General features: G+C 36.9%; 1 protein-coding gene and 1 non-coding gene across 7 annotated transcripts in view; both read left to right on the top strand.

The window, feature by feature from the left end:
• The window catches only part of Rgs7 (regulator of G protein signaling 7), a 461,036-nt gene that overhangs the window by 137,780 nt on the left and 303,913 nt on the right, over positions 1–19,343 (top strand). The window lies entirely within an intron of this gene.
• LOC113184169 (small nucleolar RNA SNORA42/SNORA80 family) lies at positions 9,963–10,097 on the top strand. The gene has a single exon (XR_003300957.2). It is a non-coding gene; the product is annotated as a small nucleolar RNA SNORA42/SNORA80 family (small nucleolar RNA).

Genomic DNA, 19,343 nt, shown 5'->3' with positions numbered 1-19,343 from the left:
TGCATAACCAAGCATTTACCAATTATATTAGTCTTTTCAAAGAACCCTCTTTTTTTCCCTTTGTTATGGCAGCTTTATGCATAACAACCTAAAATGGGAAACCATCCAGCTGTCCTTCAGTGGGTAAACAGTTAAGTGCTGGCACATCCATATAATGGAAAAAGCAAATCATTGATTTAAACAACAGTGTGGATGGCTCTCCAGAGAGTTATGTCAAGTTAAAAAAATTCAAAAGAAAACTGTATAATTCCATTTACATAATATTCTTTAAATTTTTTTAATGTAGTTATAGATGAATAGAATGCCTTTATTTTATTTGTTAATTTTTATGTGATGCTGAGGATCAAACCCAGTGTCTCACACATGCTAGGCAAGTGCTTTGCCACTGAGCTACAGCCCCAGCCCTTACATAACATTCTTGAAATGACAAAATTATAGAAATGGGTCTGTGGTTGCCAGGAGTGGCACAGGGGGGTGGGGCTGAGGAAGAGAACTGGGTATGGTTACAAAAGGACAATATGAGGAATCCCTGAGTTGATGGAAGTGTGCTGTGCCTTTTTTGTTTCAAGGCCAATATCCCACATGTGAGATCATACTCTAGTTTTCCAAGGTTACATTTGTGGGAAACTAAGTAAAAGATACACAGAATCTGTATCTTTTTTTTTTAACAACTACTTATGAATTAACAAGTACCTCAAAATAAAAATCTCAATTAAAGTGTAAATAAATGATTTGCAGGGCAAAAAACCTGAACTCATGAATAACTTGACTAATTCAACTACTTGCTGACCAGTTCTCTTGACCTAAATGGTTTCCACTTAGTTATTACATACCATTTCCTATTTTGTGTGTGTGTGGGAGTTAAGTTTATTTCCCCAGCTAGACTGGGCCGCTTGGACAGGGAGGGCATGTCTTTTATATACCTTTCCCATATCCTCCACAACACTAGCACAGTTCTGAACCTGTTGAAACCGGCTTCCCTTAGTAGTTTTGGCAGTTGGATACATAGCTGATGTAGATGATACAATCATAAAACCCTGCTACTTTGGAAATATGAAATGAGGAAATAACAGATATTTCTGTTTCGTATCTTCATCCTGGAGGAAACACAAGAGATACAAATTAGAATTTGTATATGAGGTACATTCTGTACTATTTTGATTGATAGTATGAATTTCTGTTGAATTTCTAAACCATTCAGTGTATGTGTACAGGTCTTTATCTAATTTCTTTGAGGTGGTAATAGGAAGAGAGTATTATTACTTCTCTTCTTAAATAGGTAAATACATTTATGGAGTGTTTAATTTATATTTAAGGTCACAAAATAAATGTTGTCATATAACTATAAAAGTGAGTAAATATCAGTCTGAGGACTTTTCCAACACTACCACCAAAGTGATTCTTACTATTTTTGTCATCAGTTTATAATATTAAGTGTGTTTTCTTTGTAATACTTGTGAGGATAAATAAACCAATGATCATAAGATTCCTTAAATAAATTTCCATGCATTAAAAATAGAAAATTTTATTATTTTTATATGACCATGTTTTAAGATCCTTTTAAAGAGAAAAATGTCATAATTGGAGTTCCATTTTTATTCTGGTGTATATTTCATGTTTATTTTATTTTTTTCTAAAAGTCTAAAAACTATTTAAAAAAGTAAATCAGTGATAAATAATTAACATATTAACTTGTGAATAACTTTCTGCATAATTGTTTAAGGCCTGCTTATTTTTTTTTTTTTGAAAGTGAGTGAAAGACAGGGAGTGTAATTGAAATTACATCATAGAAGTAAGATAAAAATATAACTTTGTCTTCAGATAGTATAATGTGATAAGCTCAGGAGATTTTTGTGACATTGTACCCTGAATCTAACACTAAATTCAATAATGGAATTAAACTAAATGATCTCTTTACTAGATGAAGACCAAAAAAACACCCAAAACCAAAACAAACAAAAACCAAAAAACAAGAGGCCTAAAGGTAAAGATACCCACCGAAACTCACTCCAGCTTTCGTTTTTGAGAAATGAAGCAAGAGAGATAAGATAGATGGCAGTGTGCACTGGGCTAATGTTAATTTCATTGTAAAGTCACTTTCCATCCCTGAAATGGGACAGTCAGAATAGATCTAAAAGATTTTAACTTTGGCATTCCACCTTTATTGAGTTCTGCCACCTATACAACAGAGACTGAAAAGAGACATCAGTTATTCCATACAGTTGAAATTCTTTCTGTAAAGATCTCTTTTCCCCAAAATATAGTTTTACATTAAGGATTTTTATTCCTGAAAATGGTACTTGTGAAAAATTAGACAATCTCTAAGAGTTTGAATCTTAGCTTCCCCTCTGGAAATAGTGCCTTGGACAACTCATTTATCCTTCCAAACCTCATTCTCCTACTCTGTAAGTGAGCTCTGCCTCCTAAGATTGTCATGGCAATGATCTCAAGGATAGTGTCTTACTTCTAGTATGATCCTAAGCTGAAATTTTATGCTATACTACAAACTCTCATATTCATTTTTTGTTTTACTCTTCTTCACTTCTTTATAATATCTACTCTTCCTTTATTCATTTAAAAAGATGTAACTTTATACCGGTTTTTCTTTTGTATTGAAACCAACTGTGTCACAACTTTCTCAGCTCTAAACTAGACAATTCATTCTCCTTTAGCATTCTGGATAAGTCTGTAGGATGCAGATATTAAAGAAGCCTAAGTTTCTCTGTGAATAATATGAATGAATCATGTTACTTGGCAAATGAAGAGTTGATGCAAAAGACCAGGAGATACATCATCTGTCTGCTCTCTGTCTCAGCCAGCAGGAGATCATAGTCATAGCCACATGCTAGTGCTAGATGAGAAGCGTAATAAGGAAATGGAATTTGAGAAAAAAGGTGGTTTAAGAAGAGACATAATAAGCAGATTAAAATGTTAGCAAAATTTATTTTAAATGATGGATCTTGTGGTACTTTGCATCCATTGATAAATTAGACTGAATCAAAACTTAAAGAGTTTCCATTTCTAAAGAAATTATTAAGAAAATTAAAAAAAAACAAGCTGCATACTGAGAGAAAAATACAAGCAAATCATATATATCTGATAAGGGATTTTTATCTAGTGTCTATAAAAGTTATTACAATGTAAGAAATAAATTGTAATACAATGTAATAAATAATTTAATAAAATGGGCCAAAGTTTGAACAGACTTTTTCACTGTAAAGATGCAAACATGGCAAAAATATGAAAGAATGTTCAATATGATTACTCATTAGTAAAATGTAATTAGATATACAGAGATGCCCACTATACACAAATATTTAGAATGGCTATAATAAAAAACAAATAATACTAAGTGTTGGTAAGGATGTGAAGAAATTATAACTTTCTCATGTTTGCTTGTGGAAATGTTAAATGCACAGACACTTTGAAAAACAATTTGGCAATTTCTTACAAAGTTCATATAATTAACCAGAGGTAAACAGTTTTACTCCTACATATCTGCAAAGTATATATCCACAAAAATATTGGACTTGAATATTTGCAGAAGTAGTATTCATAAAATATAAAAATTGAAAATAGTTCAAATGTCCATCAACTGGTGAATAGATAAAGAAAATGTGGCATACCATGACACTAAAATTCTGTTTGAAAAAAAATAAAATGAAATAATACAGATACTTGAAAATGTGGGAAAACCTCAGAAAACATTAAATGAAATGAAATGAGGCAGACATTAAAGATCATATATAATTCATTTATATGATAACTTTGGGAAAGAAAAATTTATTGACACACAAAGCACACGTGTAGTTGTTTGGGAGTAGGTGTAGGATGGAGCAGAGATTGATTGCTAATAAGCAAAAAGAAACCTGTTATGGTAATGACAGAGTTCTAAATTTGTACTGTGGTGATGGTTATACATTACCTTTTTTTCTTAAAATAATTGCATTGGGCACTTACACAGGGTAAATTTTAAATTATAGCTCAATAAAACTGTTAAACATTTAAAAATATGCTACCACTTTTTAATTGAGCAAGTTTTATTGAAGTCGGTCTGAAATACACATCTTTATTCTTTTATTTTCTCCTTTGCTCTGTATAGTAAAACTTCATAATTCCTACATTGTACTTATAGCTGACTTTACACCCTGACCTTTACAATGATAAAACTCCACTGTTTTATCTAATCTCAAAGCAATAGACAAATAAAAACAAAACAGTGTGTATTATTTGTTCTGTAGATGCTTAAGAGATGCCAGGTTCTCTGATGTCCTTTGTATGCCTAGTACAGTGAAAACTCCTCTCTCATTAATGTGCTCTTTTCCACATGGTGCCCATGTTTATAAAATGTATATTTTCCAGTGTCTTTCTACATATATCAAGGTCATTGAAAGTGTTTTGTATTCAATTTACATTAAAAAATTGTTTTTTCCTCAGTTCTATGAGTTTTGTCAAATATGATACAATTGTGTAACCACCAACACGTTCAAGATACAGAACTCTTCTATCACCAAGAAAAGTTTTTTAATGCCATTCTTATACAGTAAATACTTTCCCCCATTCTCAGTCCCAAGCAACCTTTGATCTATTTTCTGTCCTTATATTTTTGCCTTTTCTAGAATGTCATATAGATGGAATCATATAGTACATCTTTGGATCTGGTTTCTTACTCTTTGTACATCACTTTCAAAATGCATCCACAATGTTGAATGTATAATTATTCCACCCATTTTTATTTCTGAATAGTATTCTTTTTTCATGGATTTCTTTGATTTCCTCTATTGGTTTTCTTCACCTGATTTCATTGATTGCTCCAGTTGACTTAATTTCTTTCTATTTTTTCTGAGTTTAATTTGCTTTTCTTTCCTGAGTTTCTACAGATGAAAATCTAGATATTCTTTTTTAAGTTAGGTATTTAATGCTATGACTTTGTCCTATGCTATGTCTTGGATGCGTCCTAGATTATTTGGTATGTTGTGTTTCCATTTTCATTCAGTTCAAAATATTCTCTAATTTTCATTGTGACTTTAGAAGAATGTTTTAAATTTTAAAACACTTGGAGAATTCCCAGGTATCTTTCTGTTGTTGAGATCTCATTTATCCTGGTATGGTACTCTGAGAACATAATCTACATGGCTCTAATTTTTATGATTTACTAATATTTGATGATTTATGAGTTGAAATTTGGTCTAGGTTGCTGATTGTTACAAATGTGCTTGAAAATAATGTGTATCTGCTGTTGTTGGGTCGAATGTTCTATAAATATCAGTTAGGTCAGGTCTTCTATACCCGTAATTGAAATCACCAACTATCATTATGAATTTTTCTGTTTCTCCATTCAATACTATTAGATTTTTGTTTCATGAATTTTGAAACTCTGTTTATCATATAAATTTTGTATGAAAATAATTTGGAGTGAATCCTTCTAGCAAGTAGAAACAATAGATTCTCCTGCATATTTCTCCTTAAGAACTTCTCTCAAATGCATAAATGTTTTCATGCATAAACCATGTTGACACAGATTCTTTTGTTCTGTCCTTCAGGTTAGCTTAGTGGTCCTCAAACTTTAAAGTATAGAATTCTGCACAAAAATCCATGTATACTTCATGGATTATTTTAGGAATATACAAGGGTAAATTTAACTGTACCTGATTTTTTTTTCTCATGTGTTTACTTTAGAACCCTGAAAAATTCTTTACAGTGAATATTTTCCTCTTTTATTTTGCTTGGGAATGTCTACTCCAAAGGTTATGTTTTCAACCTAACTTCTATGAAGTAGATAGATCCATGCTCCCATATCACTTCATGTCTCTGTCATAGCACATAAATTTCTACTATATTTGAAATATATGTGAGATTTCCTCTAAGAACTGAATCATTTGTTTCTTGTTATAGCAACCTGGTATGTAGTTATGTCCTTAGGGGTGATTTTTAAAATAAATAGATGACTAAATGAATATATTTTTTTCTGCTCTCTCCTACAAAGTGGCTAGATAATTTATGTTTTTCTTGACTCATGGTCTCACTAATAATTGTAGAATCATAATCCCTAGAAAAATACTTCACTCTGCATTCTTTTGCTGATTTATTAATCACACTGTTTACCATCTTTTAGTACAGTGCCCAAATGATATAGGAAAATTCATTGTTATTACTATCATCACCATCATCATCATCATCATCATCATTGGTTTTTCTGATATAACCCCTGCTTGGAAGTACCTCACTTATATTTCCAGGACCCATAAATGAGTGACCTGCTATCAATGGGTAATTTTCTGTTCTTCTGTTCTGTCCAACTGCTTCCATGGGGTGCCACTCTTACTTCTTTTAGCTATTGCTGCATCTTTTCTGAGAGTAAGACAACCAAGGTGTCTTGTTCTACAGATTCCTAAGAGATGCCAGATTCTCTGATATCCTTTGTGTGCCAATAACAATGAAAATCCATCTTACTGTTCTCTTTTCCACATGGTGCCCATGTGGTTCTCCTACATTTTCCAGTGTTTTCCTACATATAACCTCTTCCTCCCACTTCCTTTTTAGAACTCAGATGGGAACATATGAAAGACCTGGACCAGAGAACATATCTGAACTCATGGAATCCTTCCTCTTTAATGCAGTCTAAATTTTGTACTTGACTCATTTTAATTCTTTTTTTCTTGGGAATAATTTTTTCTCCAGGAGACTTCTTAATACATAGGCAGATTATTTCTTGCAAGCCTGACCCATCTATCTTCCAGATACACCTAGACTGAATTCCAGAAGTCACCACAATTGTGACAAATGGAGCATGATTTATTGTACCTCGGGTATCTACAGGGCCTATTTAATTATTTGCAATTGGGTGGACCAACTATGATCTTAGTTGTGGCTGCTGATATGCAGAATATGGTGACAGAGCTGAGCCTTTTGTATGTATTGATAGCAGAAATTAAGTGTCAGAGGTAGACAGACACCCAAATTGTACTACAATTATTAATCCAGGGAAATAACTACTAATAGAGGTTTCAAGAAGAAATAGTTAAATAGTATAATAGTACATGAATGACATCCAAAGGCAAAGAATCTGGGACATGGTATACCTGTATGTCCAGGCAGGAAAGAAAATGTTAATTGGATGATCTTCAATGAGAAAAAGGACCCAGCTACCAGACTCACTGCTGAGTGTGGGCTTCAGGCTCTGGATAAGGGACCAACAAGCATTAAACAGGATCCAGACCTAAAAAAGTGTTGCTAAAATGAAGCAAATCAATGGAGGCAAGGGAGAGAGGTGTGTATCTATCCATTCTTTCTTTCAAAAGATGTTTATGAAAGTCCATATGTGTCAAATGCTTTGTTAAGAAGCAGCTCACTCACAAGACCTGGCATAGGTAATGCTCAGAAATGGAATAGAATTCTGCTCAGTGTTCAGAACAGAGACACAATAGCAAGGTAAGAATAGCAGCAAGTGTCAGCTGTCAATTTAGAAAGTATTTATATACACACTAGCATTTATGGGTCTGTGCTAAATCTTTGTGTGCATTACTTCATTCAGTTCTCTCTGTTGCCTTTTGAGGTGTGTATTGTCTCCATTTTTATGGTTTAAAGAGACTGATCATTTTCAGTTGTAACAAATGAAGTGTTATTTACTGTTCTTTGGGTTTCTATGGGACCTACTAAGTTATTTACAACAGGATGGGCCAGGTCAGAGAGGCCCTCATCCTTTTTGCTGCTGTGGAACAGAGTAGTTGGGCCTGTTGCTGGTACTGATAATGGGATCCAGTTCTGGGAAATGAAGGGACTTAGTAAAGGTTCTGAAATTAAAGTGGGAAGCAGGGAGAGCTGGGATTCAACCTAACTTTTCTTAGCCCAGTGGCCCTATTTTGTTTTTTACATTGCATCATTGATAGTAATGCTATGTACTGTTAAAATACAGAGTCCTGTTTTCTCCCTTACCACATAGTCTCAGAACAACACATATTTTGAATTCTCATGCTCATTTCTATCTTTCTTCTGTATTCCTCTGTAACATTGTGCCACCACCAATGTGACTTGTAGTGGCTCTGACATTTCATTCTAATTAGCAGTGTTTGGCCTGCAGTAGGCTAAGAAATAAGATGCAGTAATAGCATTTACTTATTGAACATCAACTATTGGTAGACTCTGTGCTAGACCCTTACGTATTGTGTCTGTATACTTCTTATTCAAGGCCAGAGGTACTATTCTTTTTTGGTACAGATATTTTCCATGTACCCTTGCTCTCATATATGTGCAGCCCCTCTCATTGTCAACAAATCTCATCAGAATAGTAGAATTGTTAACAAAATAATAGTAATTTGTTCAATTAATTAATCTAGGCATCATGATAACCTAAGGTCCATAGTTTACAATAGTTTTTATTCTTTCTTAAAAGACAGCTTTATTAAAATATAATTTACCCATGATTCAGCTATTTAAATTGTATAATTCAATGTTTTTAATGTATTCACGGTATTGTACAACAATCACAAAAATCTAATTTTAGAGCATCTTTAACTTCTTAAAAGAATTTCCATACACTTTAGCAGTCAATCCTTATCGTCTCACCCTAAGATCCCTAAATAATTACTAATATGCTGTTTGTCTCTATAAATTTGCCAATTCTGGACTTTTCACATAAGTGGAATCCCACAATATTTGGCTTATTTGACTTAACCATTTTGCAGCATGTATCAGTAATTCATTCTTTTCTTATTAATTTTTTATTTATATATGACAGCAGAATGCATTGCAATTCTTACTACACATATAGAGCACAATTTTCATATCTCTGGTTGTATACAAAGTATACTCACACCAATTTGTGTCTTCATACATGTACTTCGGATAATAATGTCCATCACATTCCACCATCATTTCTAACCCCATACCCACTTCCTTCCCCTCCCATCCCTCTGTCCTCTTTAGAGTTTGTCTATTCCTCCCATGCTCCCTCTCCCTACCCCACTATGAATCAGCCTCCTTATATCAGATAAAACATTTGGTATTTGTTTTTTTGGGGGGGATTAGCTAACTTCACTTAACATTATCTTCTCTAACTCCATCCATTTATCTGCAGATGTCATGATTTTATTCTCTTTTATTGCTGAGTAATATCCCATTGTGTACATATGCCACATTTTTTTTTATCCATTCATCCACTGAGGGGCATCTAGGTTGGTTCCACAGTTGAGCTATTGTGAATTGTGCTGCTATAAACATCGATGTGGCTGTGTCCCTGTAGTATGCTGTTTTTAAGTCTTTTGTGTATAGACTGAGGAGAGGGATAGCTGGGTCAAATGATGGTTTCATTCCCAATTTTCCAAGAAATCGCCATACTGCTTTCCATATTGACTGCACCAGTTTGCAGCTCCACCAGCAGTGTATGAGTATACCTTTCCCCACATCCTTGCCAGCACTTATTGTTGTTTGTCTTCATAATAGCAGCCATTCTGACTAGAGTGAGATCAAGTATTTCTTCTTAAAGTTGTGCATTCTCTGGGTTTGTACAAATTTTTGAATTATGTGAATCTTCTTTCATTGCCTTAAAAATTCTCTATGCTCCACCTATTCATCTTTCCCTGCCTCCTAACCTTTAGCAAACACTGATCATTTTACTGTCACAATAGTTTTGCTTTTTCTAGAATGTCATAGTTGGAACCATACTTTGGTTGACTTCTTTTCCAGATTGACTTCTTTCACTTAGTAATATCCATTTAATTTTTCAGAAATGCTATTCTTCTTCCCAGTTTACAGATGAAGAAATCAAATCTTATAAGGCTGAAATGAATGAAAGGCAGGAGTGTCTGATTCCAGAGGCTCTGACCTCTTTACTTCCCTTTAGAAAGATGACCTTGGAAAGGGCACATTCAAGTTTGACTCCATGTCCTTTGACTCTGGATCTAATGCTTTGTCTACAGTTCAGTTCCCCTTGTTAAAGAAGATGATACTAAGAAAAGTAAGATGCATAGGTTTGGATTTATGGCAGGCCGGTCCCCCTGGGTCTCTCATAGTGTCCCATGCCAGAGCAAACTGTGGCCCCCAAACCATTTCCTGGCCTCTGCCTGTAGGCTGCTGGCACTGAAGAGGGTTGCACAGTGCGGGGGTGGGGTGGGGGGTGGAAGTGAGGTGGGGGGGTGGGGGGTAGGGGGCGTGGAGAAAGAAAGTAAGTACAGGAATAGAAATATTCTCTACTTAGAACCATTGTCCCACATGCAAGTTGTTGTCTACAGATCTTTTTATCAACATTACACTTTGCCATGAAATAACCTCAAGGTATTCCATACAGCAATATAGTCTGATCATTATTATTTCAGTGGTGACTATAACATACACAGTATACACACACACACACTTTATGTTATACTCCATTTATCTTCCACTTTCTGTATTTACCAAAGATTCCACTGACGATTTGGATCAATCTCATCCTTGGAGCACATTAATTACATAGGACCACATAATATTTTGTTTTCTTATTTCTCATTGATTGTTAGTTAACATTGCATGTTATGAAATTAGATTTTATGAGTATGATTATATATATAATTTTCCAGTACTGTCACTAAAACTGGCCACACAGTTTTATAGGGCAGGAAGTAGGGGGAGCGGAAGTCCTCATTTCCCGTCTCCAAAAAAAAAAAAAAGATTTCAATTAAGATACTCAGACTTGATTCAAGCAGTTTAAGAAGGAGCAGTTTGTTGTTGTTTTTTTTTTTTTTTTTTTTTTTTTTTTTTTTAGCAAAGCAGAAGTATAGTACACTCTAAAGGAGGTGGAGTGAGCTTCACCAAGAGGTAGTGAGCATTCTTTCACAATTTTGGTTTTTATCCAATGCAAGTCCTGTCTCCTCATATTTATTTAATAGTGGGGGGTCCTTTTTATTCTACTTCCTGATTTTTCTTCTCCCCCTTTTGGGTCTTGAGATGCACCTGTGCAGGGTCAGCCATCTTGAAAATATCCTATCAATTTTCTAAAAGTCCAGAAGGGGATAAAAACTGCCATGTAAATGATATTATAATGAAGTCCAAGTCATACAATCATTAGGTACTGCACATATCTAACTCTTTTGTGAGGAAAAAGGAAGATAGTTTTTTCTTGTATACTTCTCTTAATGGAGAAGTTAAACACACCAGTAAAACCTTGAGGGCATAGCAACATATATCCAAAACCACAAAAAGTGGTTAGATATGGCTCTTGCCATTCTCACCCGTATCTATCTATCTGACTGCTTACTCTAATGCTAATAACCCTCCATATTAGTGAAAAATTTTAACAGATTACATCTGATGGAATTTGGTGGAAATTGAATTAATATGCTGTCATGTTTTATATATGAGGTGTCCCCCTTTGCAGCTCATGTAAGATTGCAAAGAAGTTTAGAGGTGAAATAAGGGCCTAACCCTAATCAGTGCATTAATCGCTTGATGGGGATTAACTGGGTGGTAACTATAGGCAGGTAGAGTGTGGCTGGAGTAGATGGGTCATTGAGGGCGTGCCTTTGGGGTAGAAGTTCTGTCCACCGTGAGGGGAGTCTCTCTTTCTCTCTGCTTTCTGGTGTGATGTCCTGAGCTGCTTTCCTCTCTCACACCTTTCTGCCATGATATTCTGCTTCACCTCAAGCCCAGTTATGGACTGAAACCTCTGAAACCGTGAGTGCCGAATAAACTTTTCCTCCTCTAAAATTGTTTTTGTGAGGGCTTTTGGTCACAAAAATGAAAAAGCTGGATAAACATGTGCCAGATCTGTGTATTTTTAGACTTTGCATTCACAATTACTTTGTTGGGAGAGACTGTAGGTCACCTTTTGTCCATCTGAATCTATGTGGTAGTGAATCATGTGCATGTGAAGATTTAATTCATAGTAAATATTATATGAGTACTGAAAGCCTTGGGAGCCAGAGGGTGATGTAGTTCCATTAGCAGAGATGTTCTACACCTGTCCATGATAGTGCTGAATTGCTGGCTGCCTCTTTGCAGTAAGTCTAACAGGAGTGCTAACTAATCTCCCTTGAGTGAAGCCATTAATTGGCAAGCAGGGAGGTTAGGGAAGGCCATTAGGTGGAATCCCACCAGCCAAGCCCACACGGACCCTTGGGCCGAGCACGGGTTCTCAGAAGGGGAAGGAAGCGGTACAGTCCCATCCCCCACAGCGGACACTCCGCCGAGCCAGTCAGCGGCCACCATCCGGGAAAGCTGAAGGATACACCGCCACTCTCCTTCAGAGTGCGACATCAAAACAGGTCGGTGTCATTCAGCTCACCCCCCAGACAGCGGGAATTCGCATAAAATCTCTCCTAGGCTTGCCGGGAGAGGGAGTATCAAGCTGAGCCTCCATACAGGCTAGGGGGAAACCAGAGACACCTGACCTCCAACCCCTCCTCCCAGTAGCAGCCAAAAGGAAACCTGGCTAGCCAGCGCTGGGGGAGGGGCAAGCAGAAAAAATCAAAGTGATAGAGTGCCAGGGATCCCAGCAGCCTGCAGCAGGGCCCGGAGAGCCAGGCCAACTGATTCGCGTGGCCTGCCCTGCGGCTACAGAAGGCGTGGCGCCTCAGTGAAGCCATTAATTGGCAAGCAGGGAGGTTAGGGAAGGCCATTAGGTGGAATCCCACCAGCCAAGCCCACACGGACCCTTGGACCGAGCACGGGTTCTCAGAAGGGGAAGGAAGCGGTACAGTCCCATCCCCCACAGCGGACACTCCACCGAGGCAGTCAGCGGCCACCATCCGGGAAAGCTGAAGGATACACCACCACTCTCCTTCAGAGTGCAACATCAAAACAGCGGACACTCCATCCAGGCAGTCAGTGGCCACCATCCGGGAAAGCTGAAGAATACACCACCACTCTCCAACAGCTTGTAACATCAAAACAGCCAGCAGCAGGACCCCGGAGATCCAGGCCAACTGATTCGCGCGGCCTGCCCCGCAGCTACAGAAGGCGTGGCGCCTCAGAGAAGCCATTAATTAGCAAGCAGGGAGGTTAGGGACTGCCATTAGGTGGAATCCCGCCAGCCAATCCCACCGCCCACGCCCGGAAGAGGCCCAGCGATCTGCCAGCATTGTAGTCACGACACCCCAATTGGAATAGGGACAGAGCAGAGCCGCCTTCCACTCCCGGAACAGGCCCAGAGAGCCGCCAGCGTGATAGACACGTCACCCCAATTGGAGTAGGGGCACAGCCGCCGCCCGCACCTGCAAGGGAGACTTTTCAAGTATACAAGAGCAACATAAATAAATAGGGGGTAAATTTCAAAACACAACAGTTGCACCAAGCAGAAAGAAACGCGGGCAGTATGAAAAGACAAGGAAAGAAAGGACCACAAGCAATGCAGGTCAACTCAACTTTAGAAGAGGTAATAGCTGCAACAGATGGAATATCAGATAAAGAGTTCAGGATATATATGCTTCAGATGATCTGGAGTCTCAAGGAAGACATGAGACAGCAAAATCAGACAATGAAAGATCACATTGACAAACAAATCCAGGAAGTCAAAGATCAATTTCACAGGGAGATAGAGGTAATAAAAAACAAACAAATTGAAATTCTAGAAATGCAGGAAACAATAAACCAACTTAAAAACTCAATTGAGAATACTACCAGCAGAGTAGATCACTTAGAAGAGAGAACATCAGACAATGAAGACAAAGTATTTCAACTGGAAAAGAACATAGACAGCTCAGCAAGTCTGCTAAGAAACCATGAGCAGAACATCCAAGAATTATGGGACAATATCAAAAGACCAAATTTAAGAGTCATTGGGATACAGGAAGGCACAGAGCTCCATTCCAAAGGAATAAACAGTCTATTCAGTGAAATAATACGAGAAAACTTCCCAGAATTGAAGATTGAGACAGAATCCCAAATCCTAGAAGCCTACAGGACGCCGAATGTGCAAAATCATAAGAGATCCACACCTAGACACATTATAATGAAGATGTCCAACATACAGAATAAGGAGAGAATTTTAAAAGCTGCAAGAGAAAGAAAGCAGATTACATTTAGGGGTAAACCAATCAGGATAACAGCTGATCTCTCAACACAGACTCTGAAAGCTAGAAGATCCTGGAATAACATATTTCAAACACTGAAAGACAATGGGCTCCAACCAAGAATCGTGTATCCGGCGAAATTAAGCTTCAGGTTAGAAGATGAAATTAAAACCTTCCACAATAAACAAAAGTTAAAAGAATTCGCAGCTAGAAAACCATCTCTTCAAAAAATCCTTGGCAAAACATTACAGGAAGAGGAAATGGAAAACAACATTGAAAACCAACAATGGGAGGTAGGACAGTAAAGGGGGGAAAGTAGTCATAGAGGATAACAAATCAGGTTTAGTAACATCAATAAACAAGTATGGATAGAAGAACAAACCATATCTCAATAATAACCCTAAATGTTAATGGCTTAAACTCACCAATTAAGAGACACAGGCTAGTAGAATGGATCACAAAACAAGACCCAACAATATGCTGTCTACAGGAGACGCATTTGATAGGAAAAGATGTACATAGACTTAAGGTGAAAGGTTGGGAAAAATCATATCACTCATATGGACCACGGAAACAAGCAGGAGTGTCCATACTCATATCTAATAAAATAGATTTCAAGCCAAAGCTAATCAAAAGGGACAAAGAAGGACACTTCATACTGCTCAAGGGAACCATACACCAACAAGACATAACAATCATAAATATATATGCCCCAAATAATGGTGCAGCCGTGTTCATCAAGCAAACTCTTCTCAAGTTCAAGAGTCTAATAGACCACCATACAGTAAACATGGGAGACTTCAACACACCTCTCTCACCACTGAACAGATCTTCCAAACAAAAGTTAAATAAGGAAACTATAGAACTCAATAACACAATTAACAACCTAGACTTAATTGACATATATAGACTATACCACCCAACATCAAGTTGCTACACTTTTTTCTCAGCAGCACATGGAACCTTCTCAAAAATAGACCATATACTATGTCACAGGGCAACTCTTAGACAATACAAAGAGGTAGAGATAATACCATGCATCTTGTCTGATCATAATGGAATGAAACTGAAAATCAATGATAAAAGAAGAAAGGAAAAATCAAGCATCACCTGGAGAATGAACAATAGGTTGCTGAGTGATCAATGGGTATTAGAAGACATCAAGGAGGAAATTAAAAAATTCCTAGAGTTAAATGAAAACACAGACACAACATATCGGAATCTTTGGGACACATTGAAAGCAGTTCTAAGAGGAAAATTCATTGCTTGGAGTTCATTCCTCAAAAAAAGAAAAAAACAACAAATAAATGATCTCATACTTCATCTCAAAATCCTAGAAAAAGAAGAGCAAAACAACAGCAAAAGAAGTAGAAGGCAAGAAATAATTAAAATCAGAGCTGAAATTAATGAAATTGAAACAAAAGAAACAATTGAAAAAATTGACAAAACTAAAAGCTGGTTCTTTGAAAAAATAAATAAAATTGACAGACCCTTAGCCATGCTAACGAAGAGAAGAAGAGAGAGAACCCAAATTACTAGCATACGGGATGAAAAAGGCAATATCACAACAGACACTACAGAAATACAGAAGATAATCAGAAATTACTTTGAATCCTTATACTCCAATAAAATAGAAGATAGTGAAGGCATAGATAAATTCCTTGAGTCTTACGATCTGCCCAGATTGAGCCAGGAGGATATAGACAACCTAAACAGACCAATAACAATAGAGGAAATAGAAGAAACCATCAAAAGACTACCAACTAAGAAAAGCCCAGGACCGGATGGGTATACAGCAGAGTTTTACAAAACCTTTAAAGAGGAACTAACACCAATACTTTTCAAGCTATTTCAGGAAATAGAAAAAGAGGGAGAACTTCCAAATTCATTCTACGAGGCCAACATCACCCTGATTCCGAAACCAGACAAAGACACTTCAAAGAAAGAAAACTACAGACCAATATCTCTAATGAACCTTGATGCAAAAATCCTCAATAAAATTCTGGCGAATCGGATTCAAATACATATCAAAAAAATAATACACCATGATCAAGTAGGATTCATCCCTGGTATGCAAGGTTGGTTCAATATACGGAAATCAATAAATGTTATCCACCACATCAATAGACTTAAAAATAAGAACCATATGATCATCTCGATAGATGCAGAAAAAGCATTCGACAAAGTACAGCATCCCTTTATGTTCAAAACGCTAGAAAAATTAGGGATAACAGGATCATACCTCAACATTGTAAAAGCAATCTATGATAAGCCACAGGCCAGCATCATTCTGAATGGAGAAAAATTGAAGGCATTCCCTCTAAGATCTGGTACAAGACAGGGATGCCCTCTCTCACCACTTCTGTTCAACATAGTCCTCGAAACACTGGCCAGAGCAATTAGACAGTCAAAAGAAATTAAAGGCATAAAAATAGGAAAAGAAGAACTTAAATTATCACTATTTGCAGATGATATGATTCTATACCTAGCAGACCCAAAAGGGTCTACAAAGAAGCTATTAGAGCTAATAAATGAATTCAGCAAAGTGGCAGGATATAAGATCAACACGCATAAATCAAAGGCGTTCCTGTATATGAGCGACAAATCCTCTGAAACGGAAATGAGGACAACTACTCCATTCACAATATCCCCCCAAAAAATAAAATACTTGGGAATCAACCTAACAAAAGAGGTGAAAGATTTATACAATGAAAATTACAGAACCCTAAAGAAAGACATAGAAGAAGACCTTAGAAGATGGAAAAACATACCCTGCTCATGGATAGGCAGAACTAACATCATCAAAATGGCGATATTACCAAAAGTTCTCTATAAGTTCAATGCAATGCCAATCAAAATCCCAACAGCATATCTTGTAGAAATAGATAAAAGAATCATGAAATTCATATGGAATAATAAAAGACCCAGAATAGCAAAAACAATACTAAGCAGGAAGTGTGAATCAGGCGGTATAGCGATACCAGACTTCAAGCTATACTACAGAGCAATAGTAACAAAAACAGCATGGTACTGGTACCAAAACAGGCGGGTGGACCAATGGTACAGAATAGAGGACACAGTAACCAATCCACAAAACTACAACTATCTTATTTTTGATAAAGGGGCTAAAAGCATGCAATGGAGGAAGGATAGCATCTTCAACAAATGGTGCTGGGAAAACTGGAAATCCATTTGCACCAAAATGAATCTGAATCCCTATCTCTCGCCGTGCACAAAAGTTAACTCAAAATGGATCAAGGAGCTTGATATTAAATCAGAGACACGGCATCTGATAGAAGAAAAAGTTGGTTATGATCTACACGCTGTGGGATCGGGCTCCAAATTCCTCAATAGGACACCCATAGCGCTAGAGTTAACAAATAGAATCAACAAATGGGACTTACTCAAACTAAAAAGTTTTTTCTCAGCAAAAGAAACAATAAGAGAGATAAATAGGGAGCCTACATCCTGGGAACAAATCTTTACTCCACACACTTCAGATAGAGCCCTAATAACCAGAATATACAAAGAACTCAAAAAATTAGACAATAAGATAACAAATAACCCAATCAATAAATGGGCCAAGGACCTGAACAGACACTTCTCAGAGGAGGACATACAATCAATCAACAAGTACATGAAAAAATGCTCACCATCGCTAGCAGTCAGAGAAATGCAAATCAAAACTACCCTAAGATACCATCTCACTCCAGTAAGACTGGCAGCCATTAGGAAGTCAAACAACAATAAGTGCTGGAGAGGATGCGGGGAAAAGGGCACTCTTGTTCATTGCTGGTGGGACTGCAAATTGGTGCAGCCAATTTGGAAAGCAGTATGGAGATTTCTCGGAAAGCTGGGAATGGAACCACCATTTGACCCAGCTATTCCCCTTCTCGGTCTATTCCCTAAAGCCCTAACAAGAGCATGCTACAGGGACACTGCTACATCGATGTTCATAGCAGCTCAATTCACGATAGCAAGACTGTGGAACCAGCCTAGATGCCCTTCAATAGATGAATGGATAAAAAAAATGTGGCATTTATACACTATGGAGTATTACTCTGCATTAAAAAATGACAAAATTATAGAATTTGGAGGGAAATGGATGGCATTAGAGCAGATTATGCTAAGTGAAGCTAGTCAATCTTTAAAAAACAAATACCAAATGACTCCTTTGATATAAGGGGAGTAAACAAGGACAGGGTAGGGACGAAGAGCTTGAGAAGAAGATGTACATTAAACAGGGATGAGAGGTGGGAGGGAAAGGGAGTGAGAAGGGAAATTGCATGGAAATGGAAGGCGATCCTCAGGGTTATACAAAATGTCATATAAGAGGTAAGGAGGGGTAAGTCAAGAGAATACAAATGGAAGACATGATTTACAGTAGAAGGGGTATAGAGAGAAAAGGGGAGGGGAGGGGAGGGGAGGGGAGGGGGGATAGTAGAGAATAGGACAGACAGCAGAATACATCAGACACTAGAAAGGCAATATGTCCATCAATGGAAGGGTAACTGATGTGATACAGCAATTTGTATACGGGGTAAAAGCGGGAGTTCATAATCCACTTGAATCAAACCGTGTAATATGATGTATTAAGAACTATGTAATGTTATGAACGACCAATAAAAAAAAAAAAAAAATAAAAACTATGTGTAGTTAAAAAAAAAAAAAAAAAAAAAAAAAACTAATCTCCCTTTAGTTCTAATACTAGTGATTGATTAAATTATGCTATTAACCAACGTTTTTGAAAATCTAGTAAACATTACATCTCTTAAGTTCTAGAACTATATGTTTGAACATATCAGGCACATTTCCACCCTCATAGAGCTTATGGCTCAGTAGATATGCAGTCAGTGATAGCTCTTGATGGATGGTAATTAACATGTCTTTGGGATGAGTTGCAGGTACCTTTAGAATCCTACAATTAGATTTATACCTTATGTACAAACTATAAGTGAAGATGGCCATTAGTAAAAAGCCCATTTATATAATTTTAAATATTGAGAATGAGTAATTGAGTTCTGGTGTATCAGTAAAAACTGGTATGCATTCTTTAGATACTATATCAAAACCAAGGAAATTAATACATTTGGGAGAGCTCAAATATGCCTTCATCTTATGCAATATATCAGTCACATCATATGCTGTTCTCTATGTCCTCATTCTTGAAACACTTCCTTTTCTTGGCTTCTTTGGGCTTATATTCTATTATTCTTTCTTCTACTTTCTTGTCCCTTGCTGACTACTCACCTTGAATTTCAGGGTCTATTCTTGGGCCACAGTCCCTTGCCCTCTCAGTACTGATCATAGCTAATTCCATGGTTTTAAATGCATCCAGTGCTGATGATTTCCAGATGTATA

This window comes from Urocitellus parryii, chromosome 9 (assembly GCF_045843805.1).
Source record: "Urocitellus parryii isolate mUroPar1 chromosome 9, mUroPar1.hap1, whole genome shotgun sequence".
Taxonomy (NCBI): Eukaryota; Metazoa; Chordata; class Mammalia; order Rodentia; family Sciuridae; genus Urocitellus; species Urocitellus parryii.
This window is presented reverse-complemented; position numbering and strand designations above follow the sequence as displayed.